Here is a 21,698-nt window from a genome sequence, read left to right as displayed (position 1 = left end):
TCTGGCATACCCTGTTGAGGCTAGACAAGGCCCCTTCCCACCCTCCTAACCCACCCTCCCCCCTGCATCCAGGCTGAGCAAGGTATTCCAACATAGGGAATGGTCTCTAAAAAGACAGTTCATGCACAGTTCAGGCATAGGCCCTCTTTAAAAATGGCAGCCTTTTAAAGCAAATATCTATCATTTGTGTGAAGTATTACCTCTCTATATAAAAATTGCTTAGTTCAAATTGCTTAGCAAATGAAGGCCTTGTATGATTAAAAAAACTTTAAGTCTCTGAAGAAAGAAATTGAAGAACATATCAGAAGATGGAAAGATCTCTTATGCTCATGGATCAGTAAGATTAAGAAAGCAAATGGTTATCCTACAAAAAGCATCTACAGACTCAATGCAATCCCCATCAAAATGCCAACACAATTCTTCACATATCTTGAAAGGACAATTCTCAGTCTCATATGGAAAAATAAAAATGTAAGATGGGGACCAGAAGATCCATCGGAGAGATGAATGTGTACCCTACCAGCCAGCAGATGTCACCTCTTGGAAAGGGAGCACAGACACCCCTCAACCCCCTAAACTTTCTGGTCATTCAGCGGGGGCTTCTCTCCCTGGCTACTGCCTTTCTCTTCGTATTCCATCCCAGCCTGCTCGCAGGCACCCCTTCCCCTTTGTCAGGGTCATAGGATCCCCCAACTCAGCCTGCTTTGGTGTTGAGGGTCTGGGGACAAAGTGGTGAGTGCAACTGCTCAGGCGTTGCTTTGTTTCACTGATCCAGTACACAGCAATCCCGTCCTTTTGTCTGCAAGGTCCCTGGCCAGCAAGTGGCCCTGATCCTGTACCAGAAGATCCATCAGAGAGCTTTTGAAGGAAGAGATGGGCAGGCACCAATGCAAGAATTCCTCCAACAATCTGAAAAACAACATGATAACACCAGAATCCAGTATACAATAGGAAGATTTGAACACCCATAAGAAGTAGAAGAAATAGACATTATGAAGGTGATAGAGTCCCTTAAACAGGATATGAAAAACTCCCTTAAAGAAATGGATGAGAAGAATAACAAAAAGTTTGAAGAAATCAATAAATTCCTAAAAGATACCCTAGGAAACCAAGAAAAAAAAAATCAAACAGGTAATGGAAACAGTTCAAGACTTGAAAACTGAAATGGAGGCAATGAAGAAAACACAAACTGAGGGACAGCTGGATATGGAAAATCTGGATAAACGAACAGGGACTACAGAGACAAGCATAAGCAACAGAATACAAGACAGAAGAAAGAATCTCAGATGCTGAAGACACTATAGAGAAAATAAATGCACTGATCAAAGAAAACAGCAAATCCAACAAATTTTCATCACAAAACATCCAGGAAATTTGGGACACCATAAGAAGACCAAACCCGAGAATAATAGGGGTTGAAGAAGGAGAAGAATTACAGCTCAAAGGCCCAGAAAATATATTCAACAAAATTATAGAAGAAAACTTTCCCAACCTAAAGAAGAATATTCCTATGAAGGTGCAAAAAGCATACAGAACGCCGAATAGATTAGATCAAAAAAATCCCCTTGCCATCTAATAATCAAAACACAAAACATACAGAATAAAGAAAGAATATTAAGAGCTGCAAAGGAAAAAGGTCAAGTAACTTATAAAGGTAAACCTATGAGAGTTACACCTGACTTCTCTATGGAAACCATGAAAGCCAGAAGGTCTTGGATAGATGTGTTGCAGAAACTAAGAGACCATGGATGCAAGCCCAGACTACTATACCCAGCTAAGATTTTGTTCACCATCAATGGAGAAAACAAGATAGTTTAGGGAGGGAGGAGGGGTTTGGGGGAGTGGGAGGGGATTGGGAGGAGGGAAGGAAGTGTAAATATTTTAATGGAAAAATAAAAAATAAAAATATAAGATCGGTAAAACTATCCTAAATAATAAAAGAAGTGCTGGAAGTTTTGCCATTCCCTATTTCAAGTTATACCACAAAGCTATAGTAATAAAAGTTGCATGACATTGGCATAAAAACAGACATGTTGATGAATGGAATCAAATCAAAGATGCCAACATAAAGCCACAAACCTATGGACATCCGATTTTTTATAAAGAAGCCAGAAATACACAGAAGGGGGAAAGACATCTTAAACAAATGTTGCTGGTTAAACTTGATGTCTGTATGTAGAAGAATGCAAATAGATTCATATTCATCACTCTGTACAAAACCTCAAGTCCACATGGATCAAACCTCAATATAAAAACAAATATTCTGATCCTGATAGAAAAGAAAGTGGGGAAGCCTTGAACTCACTGGTACAGAAGACAACTTCTGAACAGAACACTGATGATAGAGCATGCCCTAAGGTTGAATATTAATAAATAGAACCTCTGTGGGTTTCCCTGTCGTGATCTTGACCCCCTTGCTCATATAATCACCCTCCCTCTCTTCTACTGGACTCCCTGAGCTTGGCCCAGTGCTTGACTGTAGATCTCTCATCTGCTTCCATCAGTTACTAGATGAAGTGCTCAGAGACTCTGGACCATCAGCTGGGGGCCTGCTTGGGACTGTAGTAGGCCCTCTGCATGTGGCTGACAGTTGTGTGGCTTGGTTTGTTTGTTTGTGGGAAACCTAGCAGTGGGATCATGATCTATCCTTGGTACATGACTGGATTTTTGGAGCCCATTCTCTATGATGGGATGCCTTGCTCAACCTTGATACAGTGGGGAAGGTCTTAGTCCTGTCTCAACTTAATGTATCAGGCTTTATTGACTTCCCATGGGAGGCCTTACCTTCTCTGATGAGTAGATGGGAATAGGGGAGATGATGGGGGAGCGGGAGAAGGGGAGGGATGAGGAACTATGGTTAGAATGTAAAATGGATAAAAAATTTTAAAAGAATGGAGCCTCATGAAACTGAAAAAGTTCTGTAAAGCAAAAGACACCATCATTTACATACAATGACAGCCAGCAGAATGGTAAAATACCTTTACCAACTACATATCTATTGAGAACTAATATCCAAAATATATAAGGAACTCAAGAAAAAAGATATGAAAAAGCCAAATAATCTAATTGAAAATGGGGTACAGATATAAACAGAGTTTACATTCTGAATTAATTCTAAGTACAGGAATTCTCAATAAAGGAAACTCAAATGGCTGAGAAACACATAAAGGATCAACATCCTTAGCTATCATGGAAATACAAATTAAAACTACTTTTAAATTCTATTTTACACTTGTCAGAATGGCTATGATCAATAATACAAATGACAGCTCATGCTGGTAAGGATGTGGAATAAGGGGAATGCTCATCCATTGCTCATGGGAGTGCAAAACTTGTTCAGCCACCAGGAAAATAAATATGCTGGTTCTTCAGAAAGTTGGGAGTCAATCTGCCTCATGATCCAGATATATCACTCTTGATCATACACCCAAAGGATGCTCCATCCCTGCCACAAGGACACTTACTAACATGCTTATTGCTGCTCTATTCATACCAGCCATAACCTAGAAACAACCTAGATGTCCCTCAAAAGAACTGATAAAGAATATGTGACATATTTACACAATGTAGTGTTACTCAGCTATTAAAATTTAAAAAATAACATCATGAAATTTGTAGACAAATGGATAAAACTAGAAAATAATCATCCTGAGTGAGGTAACCCAGATCCAGAAAGGTAAATATGATATGTGTTCACTTATTTGCAATATTATTCATTAAATAAATGATAACCAATCTACAATATGTAGATGCAGAGAGGTTAGGTATAGAGGAGGGCTCTAGGAGGGACACATGGATCTCTCTGGGAGGGGGAAATAGAATGGGTTTTATGAGTTGACAGGAAGCAGGCCAGATATGAATTGGAGAATCAAGTAGGGGACATAGGGTTGAGGGATGAAATGTAAGGAGACACATCTAGAATTTAGAGGCAGTTGAAGTATGTTATGGAAACCATAGTGCTGTGGAAAATCCCTACAATATATGAAGTCAATCCTATTGAGGTCTCCTAATAATGGGAGTTATGGAGTCCCAACTGACCATCTCTTGTCACTAAACGAGTCTTCCAGTACCAGGAGTGGGTTGGATTTACTTGAGTTTTTGGCTAAGGGGTCCCATGGAAATACACAAAGAACCTGGACTGTTGATAAAACAATGGGTTGCTCTCCACAAACTATCTGCAGGGCACCATTGCTGTAGACAACATACTTTTTAAAACTCATTGGAAGTCAAGTTGAAACCTATATGGAGCCTTAACCCCTACATTCTAGTGTCCTTGGTCTGCAAAGGTATTCTTTGGGGTACCTAAAGATAAACACCAATAACAACACAGCCACAAAACTTATGACTCATAATTCTTGCTACCTATAAGATAGGACATGGCAATGATGGCACAGAATTTGTGGGACAATGCAACCAATGTCTGATTTAACTTAAGTCCAACTCTATGAGACAGAAACTGTACCTGATGCTATTTGGATGACCAAGAATGACATACTAGCTAACTCAGACACTTAGGATAAAATCAAATACTACCAGCCTTAAAAAATTAACAATAAAATAACTCCTAATGATATTCTGCTGTACTCATAGACTGATGCCTTATCCAGTCATCATCAGAGAGGCTGCCTACTATAGCAGATGGGAACAGATTTAGAGACCCACACCAAACATTACAGAGGGAGAGAGAGAGAGAGAGAGAGAGAGAGAGAGAGAGAGAGATATCTTGGAACACACAGCTCTAAATGTAATATCTCCATTAAATCCCTCCCCTCAGAGCTCAGGGAACCCCCACAGAAGAAGAAATGTAAAGAGTATAAGAGCCAAAGTGGATGGAGGACACTAGAAGAGCAAGGTCAACTAAGCAAGGCTCATTTAAACTCACAGAGACGGAAGCAGCAAGAACAGAGCCTACACAGATCCTCTATGTATACATTATAGCTTTCAGTTTAGTATTTTTATAGAACTCCTGGGTGTATGAATGAGTGAGTCTCTGACTCTTGAGTCTACAAGTGTTATTTTCCTTCTGTTGAGTTGCCTTGTTCAGCCTCTATGTGATTGTTTTGGTTTTATCTTATTATATTTTATTTTGGCATATTTGGCTGTCATATTCTAGAAGCCTGTTCTTTTCTAATGAGATACAGAAAAGGAATGGATCTGGAAGGGAGGGGAGGGGAGGAGAGACTGGCGAATTAGAGAGTGGAAACTGTAATCAAGATATAGTGTCTAAGAAAAGAATCTATTTTCAATAAATGAAAAAATAAAAAAATCACTTGGTTCTATGAGGAAAAATGAGACTTCACTAACTATAGAAAATTGACATTGGTTTCATGTTCTGTCATTATAAGTCCCCATATGTTAAAATGTGTCAGAAAACTCTCAGCTAAACATTTATCTTGGGCCAATAAAACCAGTTTTCCTACCACCTACCTTATGTCTTCTGTCCCTTTGTGTTCCTTCTTTTTCCTCTCACTCCTCCTTCTTTCTATCCTTCTCCGTCACACCCCCATGCACTGGTTGAGAAGCTTTTACACCATTCCTAATTTAAAAGAGGAATTTGAAGCGACAAACAAATAATAAGCTAAATATCATATTGTCTTTCCAGGTCACCAGTATTCTCATCCATTTGCCTCTCTAAACTGAAGAACCTTATCCAATGCAAGAAAAATGCTGAAAAAACGAATGACATTATAGTACTTGCAAGCATTTTTGAAAGAATTTCAGGTCCCAAAGTAGATTGTCCTAAAGATTCATCACTTATGAAAAAGATCTAAGTTTTGAATATATTCACTAACAAGAAGTAAGAGTTCTTCCTAACAATTCTTATTTACTTCTTGGGTGGATATATCTGAGATCCCTAGAGTTTGGGACTAGCAGTGTGTGCATGCCTACCTACCTATCTATCTATCTATCTATCTATCTATCTATCTATCTATCTACCTACCTACCTACCTCTGTGTGTGGTGTGTGTGTGTGTGTGTGTGTGTGTGTGTGTGTGTGTGTGTTGAGAATGGTGGATAAAGAAGATGGAGAGAAAGGAAGAAAAAGATATCAAAAGTAGAGAGTAGAGAGGGCATGTCAAAAATGGGTGATTATCATCCTGTGTTTTGGGTCCATTTCAAGTGTGCCAGAAGAGGAAGAGGAGTACTCAAAATGTCCCCAACCCCCCCCCCTTAGACATTAGGGATCCCACATCTAAACTATCACTAAAAATGCTATTTTGGTCAAATCATCTGTTGCCTCTTTATAGGAGAAGACAGTAACAAATCCTCAAACCAACTGAAAGAATTTCTTTTGCTGTATTTTAAGCCAAGCTTCTGTCATATCATGTGTCAGCTGCAGAAGATAGCAGCCTCCAGCATAAGACTAACACAGTCCAGCTGAGCCCTGTATCTTACAAAATTTTAGCAAGTTAGTATACCCACCCTAACTATCAACCCCCCAAATAAAACTTTCTAATTATGGATAGGAAGTGAGGGAGGTGGCAGGATACTCAATTCCCATAGATACGGACAAAAATATTTTGAACAAATCAACTAATTCTCAACTATATTCCTGGGATGAATGACTAATTTTGTTTGTTTCTATGGTCTATAATAATGACCAATTCTTTTAAACTGAGATCCTTCATTTATATGAAACAGAATCCCTGTCTACAAAATCGCTTGGTTCTATGAGGAAAAATGAGACTTCACTAACTATAGAAAATTGGCATTGCCTTCATGTTCTGTCATTACAAGTCCCCATATGTTAAAGTGTGTCAGATCACTCTCAGCAAAAGAAAAAAATTGCATTAGGCCAGTAAAACTGTTTTGCCTACCCCATATCTTTTATCTTCTGTTGAAGGGGAAGCCTAGCCAAAAACCTTGTTTTGTAAGGCGTGTCCCCCTTGGTCTAAAGGCGTGTCCCCCTTGGTCTAAAGGCGTGTCCCCCTTGGTCTAAAGGCGTGTCCCTCTTAGGCGTGTCCCTCTTAGGCGTGTCCCCCTTAGGCGTGTCCCCCTTAGGCTAATATTGACTTATAAAATCTTGCGGGCATGTGGCCTGCCTGCTCTTTGTTTTCCTGCCCTCCTCGCTGGAACCTTGGATTTGTAAGTTCCCTTTCCTTTCCTTTATTAAAACTGACTTATATATATTAAAGCTTGTCTGGTGAATCATAACTGCCGATCAACCACGCACCTTCATTCTGTCCTTCTGTGCTCCTGGCCTGCCTTTTCTGCTCACTCTCCCCTTCTTCCTCTCCATCACCTCCTTCCTCCTCCTTGCCACCATCTTCTTCCTCTTCTCCCCTGTCTTACTTATTTATATGGATGCTCAGACCTAGACTGACAGTCTAACCTTGGGCACTTTTCTTCTCTTTTTAGAGATGCATGCATCAGAATCTGTCTGCTACAGTGAATATAAAATAACTAGAAGTATAGTTGTAAAAATAGTAACAGGAATAACTGTTCTGAGGGCAAGATGGAATGACATATAGGAATTAAAAAGCCTAAAAGATCCATATTCTCTCATTGGGCTACCAAAGGACTAGTTCTATAATGAAAGGTTATTAGATCAACTCAATGCATAGCTCTCAACACCTAACTAAACGATAACAGGGAAAACTCTTACATTTTTAAATGGTAGTAATATAGTAATAAAGACTACTGAGAAAATTGAAAATGTCATTGAGGAAACATATATTCTTCCTTCCTTCAAATATTTCCTGATATTAAGAGAGGGAGGGCATAATTATCTTTGATATTTCAAATAAATAGGGCAGTAGATACTTGATTTTAAACAAATCCTCAGTATGGCAGTCAATGCCTATTTGGCTTCTTTCTCTGTTGATGTAATAAACTACATTTAAAAAGCAATTTAGGAGAGAAAGGGGTTTATTTCAGAATACAATTCCAGGTTATCATGCATCATTGTGGGGAATTAAAGGTAGAAGCTTCAAATAGTCATATCACAGCTACAGTCAAAAGTAGTAAGAGATCAATATATGCATGCTTACTTTCCTAAGCTCGGTTTGATTTTCACTCCTATACAGTTCAGGATCCCTTGCCTATGGAATGGTGCCACCCACAGTAAGCTGGGTCTTCCAACATCAATTAACTTAATTAAGACAGTCCCCTATAGACATGCTCACAAGTCAATTACAGTACAGACTGTCTCTCACTGATACCTTCTTCCTTAGCAAGTCTAGATCCTGTCAAATTGATAGCTAGAGTTAACCATCACACACGGTGCCCAACCAAGAAATCTGAAGCTGTTAAATTACACGTCTTGATCTATTTTATAGAAATTATTAAGCTTTCATTTTGGTAATATCTCTGCCCAACAGGCTAAGTCCCCTTTTCCCTGATATACTTCCCAAGGTCAATGACTTAGTAATCAGTATAAAGTTAAGATAATACCTAGTAAATTCAGTTGCTTTATTTCTAAAAAATATTACTAATTGAGGGATGTCAGACAAAGAAATTGATTGTTGCTCTATGATGCCATTTAAGTGGTTTCATATTTTTATTTTTCTGACATATATTAGTTGTACAAAATAATGTATTTCCTTAGGATACTTTCACATGTATGTATAATGATGATTTTCGCTCCCATATTACTTCCTCTTGAAACCCCTTTCCCATTCTGCTGTTGTCCTTCCCCTTCCCAAATAGTCTTCCTTATAGAGAAGATACTTAAGATAAGAACTGAATTACAAGGTTGGTGAAGGAACTTGAAAACTACACGAAGGAAAGGGGGATGCAACATCCAAAAGCCACCACCACCTCTATGATTTAGAGATAAAATGGAGGTCTTGCCAGAATCCTTGAGACAGCAACATTTAAAAAATGTAGAACTTCGATGGGTCTAAGTCATGGGAACTAAATCCATAGCCACCACTGGAAGTCCTGCTGCAGTACTGGGTGTGGACTAGCAGTAATAAAACATAACATCAGGATGTTTCTTCTCCTGCCTTTATCTGCATTTCCTTTTAGTTGAATGTAGGCAGAAGCTATCTGGACCACCTGGAAAAATATAGTCTGCATGTATTACAGTTCCTAGGCTGCATATGCTAGGGTTCCTATGTTCTAGAGCAAGGTTAGACTAGTACCTCACACCTCAAGCTATCAAGGCACTTACAATATGGAGGATATGTGAAGTGTCTAACATTGCTTGGCCTAAAGCAGCTTTAAGGTCAAAGACTCAAAATTTGATGTTTTGGTGTTTTTTTTTTCAAAAATTCCTGTCTACATAGAACTAAACACTATTTATATAGTAACAGACCCTTGTTTATATAACACAATTGTCTGTATGTACATATCTGCTAGATTTTTAATATTCCCCTTGGATGGAATGAAGTTATTTCTTTCCAAGTGGTCATTTTATACTTTCAGACTAATGTCTCACTTTACCACAGAAGCTATGTTCACACCTGATTTGGTTGTTTGATATGTTACTATAAATTAATTTCTCATAGGACATAAGTTTGTAATCACTGATAGTCCAGATGTAAAGGAGTTAATGAGTTCTACTAGTGAATACTAAAAGGAGGCTTTTGTGAAGGAAGAAAGTCCTTCAACAAAAGGCTAACTGAAGATAAATGTCCCCACTGTCAAACACCAGCTGGGCCCAAAGCCTTCTGTTTATGTTAGAGAGACCTTTGTCTTATAAATGTGTCCTTCAGACTCATAGAACAAGTATGAATATTTCAGCAAAGAATCTTCAGAAAATGTTTTCTAGCCCCTTTAGAAAATAAAAATGCAAAGACAAAGACAGGCGGAACATTTGCGCTTCATTCATTATTTGTATTGTGAGATGTTGATCATAGATGGGAATTTGTGCCTCAGTCACCTGTGCTTTCACTTAGGAAGTTTAGTCCTTGGAGACACAGATATTATGAGCTTTTGAGATGATATTGACATTTAAGTTTGACATAGAGAAATGGTGACTGCAGAATTGTTTGGGAGATCAATGTTGTTTTCAGCATTGGAGAACCTATTAGAAGTCTTTTCTTTTCTTTTCTGCACTTCTCCCCCAGCTCCAGTGCTATGAACTGGATTCCCAGAGGGAGCAAAGTTGGGTTGAAAAAAAAGATACAAGTGATGTAAGCTATCTTCTTTTTTTCTCAGAAGCTCAAGATGCTTTCTAGATAATGTTAATAATTACAATGAGAGAGGGAGAAGTTGTTTTTAGTTTTAAAATAATGAAAAGAAGGCCATGAAGAATGCAGGCATTGACTTAGAGAATCTGAGATACTAATTTTCACTTTAGTGAAACAAGTAGCTGAATGATTTTGGTCAGTCACACCATACTGGTTTATTTTACTTTTCAATATATCCATAAATATGTAAGTATTAACCAATGATTTCTGAAGTTTCTAGTAATGTTAAGATTCTCTGGTCAATAGATCTAATCTTTATGTTCCTAATATGTGATAAGTAAGCTACCCTGAAAACAAAAATAGGAGTAAAGGGAGGTGAGAGAGCTCTTCATATTCTCTTTGAGCTAGAATAAATAATGATCTTCTTTATATAAACAAAAAACTTAAATCAGCAAACTAGATAAAATGTCAGTAAGGACATACAAAGATTAGTCTTTGATTATCTGAAAGTTGTCTTAAGTACATATAGTCAATATCTATATAGAATTCTCAATTCCCAGCCACTTATCCCTGCAGCTTTAGATTTGCCTTTGTGAAAATAATAAAATAAAAACATGAAATAAAATGAAAGTAAATAATATGAACCTAAATATTGCAGCTACTTAATATGTCACCATGTTAGTGCCTTGTCAATACTAAATGCAAAGATACAACTGTTTTTTCCAATGGGAAATGATAATAACTGTTAGCCTAGAGACATCCCCCCCAAAATTTCCAAAGCCACTATCAGTTGTGATGTTCCAGCTGCTACTGCAGAAATTCCTTGTTCAAATTGTACTAACTTTCTAAGATATTTGTTAGATAAAGCAGGATGAGACCCTTGCTCTAGAGTCTGCTTCATTTCTTTTAATCATTCTTCACGGACACACACATGTTGTGAAATATTACTTTAATTACATAAAGGTATGTTGCATTTGTTTATGCTGCATTTGTTCATTGATATAAAGATGTATTGCTGTTTCACCTTGTCTGCCTAAGGCACCTGCTTTGTCTAATAAAAAGCTGAATAACCAATTGCTAGACAGTAGAGGATTAGGCAGAGAGAAAAAGTAGGAGGAGGGATCTAGACTCCAGAGAGAAGAAAGAATGAGAGGGGAGAGGGAGGGAGACACCTAGGGCCAGTCAGCCAGGCACCCACCAGCCAGCCAGCCAAAGAAGAAACAGAGAAGTGGGACATACAGAATGCAAGAAAGGTAAAGAGCCCCAAGGTAAAACATAGATGAAGAGAAACAAGTTAAGTTATAAGAGGTAGTGGAACAATCATAAGATAAGGTCAAGCATCATTCATAACTAATAATAAGTCTCCATATCATGATTTGGGGACTAGTGGTCTTCTACAAACAAACAATCCCATACACACAGACACACACACACACACACACACACACACACCACTTCCTGGACCATGCAGGGTGAAAATGCTTTTATTCTTATCAGTCAATAAAATGGGTTAGTGAGGATGGCCTAGTAATAACAAGTAAAGATATTAAGAATTTATTAAGTATATGCTTAAAATGTAAGCTCTGGGATAAAGTAAATACATTTTCTGTTAGGTTTGGAAAATAATTTAACACCCTATGCTTCATACTGAGAAAGTTAGTAGAATTTACAGAGTTTTGTGTTACATTAGGAAACACCAGGGAAGCAACATAAAGGATACCAGGCATAGGGGCCTTGTTCAGTATCTGTTCCCTCTGTCCCTCCTTTGCTAATCCCCACCTTTGAAGAAAAAAAACAACTTATTTGGTGTGGAAAGCCCTTCTGTATATGTGTTGCTTTTATTGGTTAATAAATAAAGAAGCTTCTTTGGCCTGTGATAGGGCAGAATAGAGCTAGGTGGAAAAACTAAACTGAATGCTTGGAGAAAGAAGGCAGAGTCAGTGAGAGGCCATGTAGACTTCACCAAAGGAGACAGATGTCCAGGAACTTTTGTGGTAAATCATGAGCCTCGTTGTAAAATATAAAATAATAGAAATTGGAAATGGGTTAATTTAAGATGTAAGAGCTATCTAGGAATATGCTGGAGTCATTGTCCAGCAGTGTTCCAATTAATATGGTTTCAGTGTGATTATTTCAGGTCTGGATGAACAGGAAATGACGGAGCAGCCTCCAACACTTATTTGTTCTCATCTTCAATAATCTTTTCTTGTATACATATTAGAGTACTACTCGGCGGTAAAAAACAATGACATCTTGAATTTTGCATGCAAATGGAGGGAAATAGAAAACACCATCCTGAGTGAGGAACCCAGGCCCAAAAAGATGAACATGGGAGGTACTCACTCATAATTGGATTCTAGCCATAAATAAAGGACATCGAGCCTATAATTCATAAAAAAAAAATCCTAGAGAAGCTATATAAGAAGGTGAACCCAAAAAAAAAACATATAGTTATCCTCCTGGATACTGGAAGTAGACAAGATTGCCGGACAAAAAACTGGGAACATGGGGGTGGGGTGGGATGGGGGGAGGGGGGTATGGGGAGAGAAAAGTGTGAAGTGGAGGATGGGAAGAGCTTGGGGGAATAGGATGGTTGGGATATAGGAAGGGTGGATATGGGAACAAGGAATTATATATCTTAGTTAAGGGAGCCATTCTAGGGTTGGCAGAGACTTGACTCCAGAGGGGTTCCCAGGTGTCCAGGAAGACACCCCCAGCTAGGTCCTTGGGCAGCTGAGGAGAGGGTGCCAGAAATGTACAGATCCTATTGCCATACTCATGAATATCTTGCATATCACCATAGAACCTTCACCTGGCATTGGATGGAGAAAATGACAGAGCCCCACATAGGAGCACCGGACTGAGCTCCCAAGGTCCCGATGAGGAGCAAAAGGAGGGAGATCATGAGCAAGGAAGTCAGGACCATGAGGAGTGCGTTTAACCATTGAGACGGTGGGACAGATCTAACGGGAGACCACCAAGTCCAGTTGGAATGGGACTGATGGAACAGGGGACCAAACCGGACTCTCTGAATGTGGCTGACGGTGGAGGAGGACTGAGAAACCGAGGACAATGGCAATGAACATGAACTCTACAGCATGGACGGGCTCACTGTGAGCCTTGTCAGTTTGGTTGTTCACCTTCCTGGACTTAGGGGAAGCTGGGAGGACCTTGGACTTAACATAGTGAAGGGAACGCTGATGGCTCTTTGTCTTGGAGAGGGGTGGAGAGGGCGTATGGGTGGAAGGGAGGGGAGGGAAGGGGGAGGAGGAGGGAAGGAGATGGAAATATTTAATAAAAAAATGAGGAAAAAAATAATCTTTTCTTTTGATTCCCCATACATGACTGACCAATTACTATAACAGAAACCAAAATGCAATGTGTGTTTGTAATAAAGTTGCTATAAGACTCTATTAACCAAATTTACAACATAGCTCTACTCTTTGATTCTGCTGACTTCTGTCGCCTTCAATGAATGCAGAATAAACGGTGATAACATTTCCTAATTGGTAAGACATTTTCTTTTGCCAGAGGAATTTTGTATAACTAATAAATCCTGAAGAATAGTCATGACAAAATACAGCAAAGGAATGGTTCTGAGCTTAGAGTAAGTCCATTCATGGACAAATTCATTCTTGTGTTAGTGTTCAAGAACTGTTTAGATTATCTCATGAAAGTAGCAATAGTACAACTCTCCTATTTTTCCAGATATTACACAAATATCTTCACTCTTTCTAAATAGTTACTACAGATATTCTTTTGCAATTTATCCCAATATTCTAGTTTTCTATTACTTTATTTAATAAAAATATAATTACATCATTCCCTCTTTCTCACTGTTTTCCCTTCTACCCCTCTCATGCCCTTCCCCTAATTCTCTTCAAAATTCAAAATCTCCTTTCTTATTCATTTTTTTTACAAATACATATAAATGGATAAATATATAAATTTAACATGGAGAATCCATTTAGTGTGGTCTGCATGTACATGTTTCTATAGCTGACCACTTGGTGTTGGATAACCAATCCAATGAGTCCCGGGATTTATCTCTGGGAAAGAAAATTTTCCTCTCTCAAGCAGGCATTAATTGCCTTCTTAATGACATGCTTCATGTGTGTATGAGGCCTTGTGAGATTTTACCCATCCCTATTGGCATGCCAACTGGTGGTGTCATCGTTTTGGCCTTGTTTAAGCAGTTGTACTATTGAGGTTACATAGGCATAGCTTCCCTCTCATACCTAGAAGACACAATTTTGCAGCTGACTTCCTGATCCTCTGGGTCTTGTAAACTTTTCCCCATATTCCTGAATATTCTATTCTCCACTAGAGATATTTTTGAACACTAGCACTTCTAATAGACAAGAAACAGAGAGGACCATCAATGAATTTCTGTAGCTTCAGCTGCCCCAACTGCTTCCATATGTATATCTATCTCTGAATACCAATTAATATCTGATCACCCAATAAAATGGCTATACTTGACCCCAGTTTTTCTCACCAAAGTAATATGTGTTCATAAGAAGCCATCTTTCCTAGTGTCATGGAGAATTATTCAGTTATATATGTGGTATGAAAGCCATCTTCATTGTAAACATTTGTTTTCCTTACATTTCAATTATATTACCCAGTGAATGAGTATGATATTGGAAAAATAAAGATTTTTTTCTTCTAAAAATATAGAGCATGATTCAGCAGTTAATGCAGTTTCTAAAGTTTAATAAGTTAAATATTCTTCATAATTGTAGGAACTATGTACTCTTTGGTTTGACTGAGATCATCAATGTTTATAGGAATACCTTTGAATATATATTTCCAGTATATTCTATTTTCTTCTTTTAACAGTAAGCAAAATATCTATTCGTCAAAAGACAGTACATCATTTTAGAATATTATTTCAGAAATTAGAGATTCTATGTGAATCCTAAACAACTAAGTTGTTAGTTCCTTGTTACTAAGGAAGCCATTGTGTGTAAATCACCAATAAATATAATAACTAGTTGTTAGATTATTATTTGTTGGGGCAAATGCCTCTCTCCTTTGAGATTAGAATATTATATTACCTTCTGACAGGAAAGAACAAGTCATGTGGATTTATAATATTACTGTAGAAAAGTAAACCTATAGTACTCATTTTCTTCCTTTTGATTTAGCCATAGATGAATAGGCAGGGGACCCAGTAGTTTCTAGAAACAATTGACATCCACATTATACTTTCTTTTCATTCACCACCATCTCTTAAATGGACCCCTTCCTTTCTTTTCTATCTTCATCACCTTGGTCCAGCCCTCATTGCGTTGGATAATGACTGTTACAATTAACTCTACATTGGTCTCTCAGTGCCCATGCTCTTTTTTAAAAATCGTGTTTTACTCTTCATGCTATGTGTCAGACATTTTTGTTCAAATGTTTGCTCTATCATTTACAAGCTGCGTGTCCCTTAAATAAATTGTGTAACCTTTCTATATCTTTATACTTGGAAGTTATACCTACCTTATTGTTTGTTGTAATAAAGAAATGGCGGATATATAAGCTCTTCATAAAAATCAGTCTCAACAATTTGCCTGAGCTAATGGAAGCTCACCAACTCCATCTGGACTGTGAGTAGATGAGCATGGGATCAAACTAGTCCCTCTGAATGTGGTTGACAGTTGGGGCAGACTGAGGGGTCAATGACAGTGGCACTGGGATTTGTCTGTACTGCATGTACTGGCTTTTTTTGGGATCCTATTCTCTTTGGATGGATACCTTGATCAACCTAGATATAGTCGGGAGGGCCTTGGACTTTCCACAGGACAGGGTGCCTTGCCCTCTCTTAGGATTGGAAGGAGTGGAAGGAGGATGTGTGGAGTGAGTGGGAAGGGAGTGCGAGGAGGGGAGGAAGTGGGAATTTGGATTGGTATTTTTTAAAGTAACAAAATAAAATAAAAATAATAAAAAGAAAAAACAGTCTCAATACTTTTCTTAAATGATCACTTTCATATTAGTATTCTCTTTGCCGGATTCAAACATTTTAGTTGTTTTCTACCTAATTATTTCCTTGACTGGATACCTTGAGCCTTGTATGTAGTCTATAAGTATTCTGCTTCTAAATTTCCATAACTGTCTGTCAGAGTTTTCTTAGGAAGTAGAAGTATGTAGTAGCAAGAATATAGAATTGAGAAAAAAAAATATGCCTGGAGTTGAATTCTCAATTATTTTATCATCTTAAGCTATTTGTTGCTCAGTTTCTTATTTTATAAAGATGTGTGTGTGTGTGTGTGTGTGTGTGTGTGCCATTCTCTTGGCTATTATTTTGAGAATTAAGAAAAAATAATTATAGATACTCCTAGAATGGTGTTTCACAATAACTACTTCCTTCCAGCATTCCTTTACTCCTCTTCAGACATGGTAATTAGTATGGGGTAAACTATCTTGCATGATCACTTTGTATGTGGAAGTTATAGCCCTCAATACTTGAGAATGTGACTTTAAAGTGGTAATTAGGTTAAAATATGGTTGTTAAAGAAAGTCGTAACTCAATATAATTGAAGTCTTTATAAGAAAAGAAAATCTGGGGTTGGGGATGCAGCTCACTTGATAACATGGTTACCTAACATGCAAAAGTTCTGGACGTTATCTCTAGCATTGCATCAACTAAGTTTGGTGGCACATACCTGAAATACTAGTAGTACTTGGAGGTGGATGCACTAGGATCAGGAGTTCAGAGTTATTCTTAGTATATATAAAGAGTTCATGGTCAATATGCAGGTGAGAGAGAATTTGTCTCAAAAAATAAGAAATAAATAATAAAAATGTAAACAGAAAAAAGAAATCTGAATAAATAGAGATACTCCAGGTATCCGTACACACAAAAGAAAGATATAGGAAAGGTAGCCATCTGAAGAAAGGAGAGAGGTCTTAGGAGAATGAAACATTGATCTTGGACATGTAACTTCTAAAACTCTGACATAGTTCATCTTCATCGCCAAGGTCACTGCATTTGGGATCACCAAGAAGGCACATGTCTTTGCATATCTCTAAGGGCATTTCTAGAGAAGTTTAAGTGAGGAATTGTGTTGGCACCATCCCATGGTCTCAATCTAACTAATTATGAGAATACAAGTGTTCTTTTCTCTGATTTCTGACTGTGGATACAATATAAGTTGACTATGGACACACTATGACAAGTTGACTGTAGATACACTATGACAAGTTGCCTTGTTCCCATTGCCCTTCATTTTCAACAGGATGAACTGTATAGCTTCTCAAATTGTGCATCTGAAGTGAACCCTCCCTTTGGTCATTTTTCTTGAGTATTTTGTCACAAGAACAAGAAAGGTAAATACACCATAATGTGAGAAAATATTGACTGTCTTAGCCTCCCTTGCTGGGGTATTTTATTATTATTGCATTCTTAGAAAAATCAACTAATTCATTTTTATCATTTCAGACGTTGCCTTGGTTAGTTAAAAAAATGCCTAGATAAATATGGAATCAATTTGTATGTGTTTTAAGAGTGTTTACAGAGAATGTGACATGTGAGTTGGTGGATGGAGAGAAAAAGATATGATTTAATGTAGTTGACAACATTCAGCAAGTACAAATTCAATAAGAAGAAAAAGGCAGACAGAAGGCAAATTTACTCTCTTTGGCTTGTGGAGTTGCTCTGCTCTCCCCATGTCCACGATTCCCACAACTCTGAGTTCTCTCTCATTCGAGCTCTGTTTCTTCTACCATCAGTTCTTCATGGACATTTCTGTTTCACACTGAAAACTAGAGCACTAACTTTGATGGCCCTGAGGCTAGGACTTCTACACTTTGACCAAGACACCCAATCAACCCTTATCATTCTTTAGCCTTAAAACAACTTATCATAAGACTTCTATTTTATTTTTTTTATTCTTTGAGAATTTTATACATTCACAGAGAGGAGGTAGAAATATCACAAAATGGAATATGGGGAGAAATACTGGGATGTGACCTGTTTTGAACATGACGTGGTCATTGCATTTATCAAGCCACAGATGCACTGGTTATTGCACACGATCCTGACAAGAGCAAAAAGGCCAGGAAAAATTCCAGCATATATGGGAGAATGAATTTATGAGAATCCACTCATAACTGGGGAACTATTGACAGTTATAGTTGCTGGGGGAGGAGGAATCATTTTGGGAGTAGATGTTGGCCATTGGTAGATTGTATTCTAGTAGACACTCCCATATTCACAGGACTTCTTAAATGCCATAATTGCATATAATCATTTCCCTAATAGTTATTTTTTATTCTTTCCCCTTCACACAACTCTTTCTTACTTCTTCCCATCACATGGTTGTATGTACACACACACACACACACACACACACACACACACACACACACACACTGAATTAGCAGTCCTTTCTTTTAGTAGAATCCTGTTTAATTTTTAACTTCGCTTCAGCTTAATAGGTAGGTCATAAAAATTGAGTGTTACCATTTGCTGAGAAGGAGTGGGCTTCAGAGAAGTATAGTTTGTGCCAAATAGCCCTACCATTTCAAACATGGTTGGATTTTCCCAGTCATGTAAAAATAGAGAGTGATTTATGGGTTTCTAGGGGCTCTCCTAAAAGAGATGTTCTAAACTGAATGTGACAGACCATCCCATTTAGATCCTATGTGTCAAGGAACATACATGGAAACATACTGAAAGTTTCAGTCGCCTGTAGACAACCTTGTTTTGGCTGGTTTTAATGTCAAATTAAAACAAGCTAAAGTATCAGAGAGGAGGGAGACTCACCTGAGAAAATGGTTCCATAAGATCTGTCTGTAGGCGAGCATGTTGGGCATTTTTTAGTTAGTGATTGATGTGGGAGTGTCCAGCTTATAGTGACACCCCTGGGGTGGGAGTCCTGGGTGCAATAAGAAAACAGGCTGAGTAAGCTATTAAAGAACAAGTCAGTGAGCAACACCTTCCTACAGCCTCTGTAACAGCTCCTTTTTGCAGGTTCTTGCCTTATTCAGTGATGAACAGCAATTTGGAAGTGTAAGCCAAATAAACCCTTTCCTAGCTTGCTTTTGGTCTTGGTGTTTCATTACAGTAACAAAATTCCAACTAAGACAAATTGAGAGGCAAATGAAACAGTTTAAATAGAAGTCAAAAATCCAGAGGACATGGGATAAAGATAGTTGAGAGACAAAAACCTTCAAGTCATTTTTAAGAGAGTAACAATCTACAAAGATGCAGGTACAAAAAACAAAAAGGTAAAGAAATTTTCGAGATGTGAAATAGTAACTAGTATTTAGTAACTCATCAGTTAGTATTTAGTAATTAGTCAGTTACTAAAGCTGTGTAGATTAAAGATATTCAGGATATCTGAAATATCTTAAGTATAGTTAGGGTGTGGAACTTATAGCACTATTTGTTTGTTATACCTCCTACATTGTCCCATAAATTTAAAAGGCCTAAGTAAAAGAAAAAATAATTACCTCTCCTCTTTATATTTCTAAACCTTGCCCTTCCCTTTCAGTCAAAGGGCTACTATTCCCATTAAGCTTGCTTTGACTGACTGATGTGGTTAGAAAATATCTACAGCACTTACTTTACAATCTGGCCCTTAGTAGTTAAAATATTTTTTCTATTTGCATCTATGTGTGTATGCATTTGTGAGCATGTTCATGTGTGTGCTTATATGTGTGTGTAGGTTAGAGGACAATTTGTGTGGTGTGGGTGTGAGTTCGCAGACGTTCACTTTTCGGGGGAGACAGAGACTTTCTCTGCCTAGAACTTGCTAAGAAGGCTAGTATAGCTGACTATTGATTACCAGGTTTCTGTCTTTTTCTGCATCCTTAGTGCTGGAATTATAAGTACTCAACATACTTTTCTTATTGTTGTTAGTGTGGATTCTAGGAACTGAAGTCAGGTATCCTGCTCTATTATCTCTATAGATTGAGGTCTTCCTGATCCTATATTGACAATCTTAAAATATTTATTTATGCATTAAAGAATCCCTAGAAAGCATCCCTAGATTATGGATTTACACTTTCTAAAGACATTAGATAAATGTTTGAATGTCTTAAATCCATGTGCATGCACAAATATGAAGTTTAGATTTTTATTACTTAATGGCAATCTCTTCTGTATTATTCAGATTTTAAGAAGTATCAGGTCAACTTCATAATTTATTCTTCTTTATTTCCAAAATAGTTCCCAATGAATCTTCCCTTGGCAACTATCTTTGTATTTAAAAGTGTGCCATTTAAAAGAAGTTTGAAGTCACTCTCACATGAATTATATCAAGGCATGATATTTATCTGCACAATTATGCTTTAAGACCAATAAGTCAACACTGAGTCCTGAGATTATCTTGTTATGTATCTTTAATAAAATTAGAGTGAAAAAAATAATTGTGTCTATTTCTTTCACACTACCCATGGGGATAGTCCTCTTTTGTATTACTATGCCAGCATACTGAATGTGTAAGTCCTTGACTATTTAGAGGAATAAAGACAATAGCAACAGCCAGTTACTCAGCTTTTGGTCAGGCTAGTATAAGCTCATCTTCTATGAATTAAATTCTGAAGGAACTAACAAGCTTCCTAGGAATGACCTGAGAAGAAAAAGTGTTTCTGAGATAGAATCTAAAATGTCATCTGTTCTGCAGGACAAGTTGTGTTCCAGACCAGGCTACAAAGATAGAAGAGAAGTATTGAATCTGACCACTCTGTGAAAGTTTGGTGTTCCATGATGGTGGATGGATTGCAAAGAGGCTTTTATTTTCTATGGCTGCTAAGAATCTGGAAATAGTGACTGAGAAATGCCATCATTAAACTAGTTTCTAAACATTTTTCAAGTAGCTATGTCCTATAATTTGTACAATGTCTGCCCTTCGAGTAGACTAGGAAGTTATTTTAAAAGAGAATCTCCTTTCACTGGAAATAGTTAATCATTTGCATTAGTAATTATATTAAAAAGCACATCGATGATATACCAATTCCTCACTTCACACAATCAATACTTACATGGGTATCAGAAGAGGTCTGTAAATCAATTATGTTTTCTCTGGTTATATGTCTTCATTAGTTTCTTTACAAGAAATCTATTATCAGGAAAATTCATTGAAAAGCACTATTACTTTAAAAAGAAAAACTTGGCTTCTCTTTCCCCGGGCCAAATTCAACAGGAATCACTGACATCATCTTTATTCTATGTGAATCCCCTGGAACAAGAACATATATCCAAGAGCCACAAAGTGGCCCCTGTTAACTTTTCTCTGCCCAGAGCTCTGGTTCCCCACATGAAAGTGTAACTAGTCTTTTAGCACTTATATATGCTCTCCAAGTCCTTCTCAATATTTGATTTTTTTGTTGTTGTTGCAAGTAAAATAATTGCACACAATAAATTTTAAAATGCTACCATCCATTTAAGAAGCAGTGTTTTGCCGAAATGAAATCAACGTTTTTTGGAATCAAACTGTTCTGGATTTTAGCCATTTTATTCAATGCAGGAATTTAGGTAATTTAATTTCTCTCAATTTTTTTCAACTGTAAAATGGGGAAAATAATATATTATCTCATATGCTGTTATGGGGATTACATGAAACAATGCATATAAAGTTTGGCACAGCAATGAGTAAGTATTCAATCTAAGCTAGCTATTAAAATATTA

Source organism: Arvicola amphibius, chromosome X, assembly GCF_903992535.2.
Source record: "Arvicola amphibius chromosome X, mArvAmp1.2, whole genome shotgun sequence".
Lineage (NCBI taxonomy): Eukaryota > Metazoa > Chordata > Mammalia > Rodentia > Cricetidae > Arvicola > Arvicola amphibius.
The sequence above is the reverse complement of the archived record's forward strand: the minus strand, read 5'-3'. Positions refer to the sequence as shown.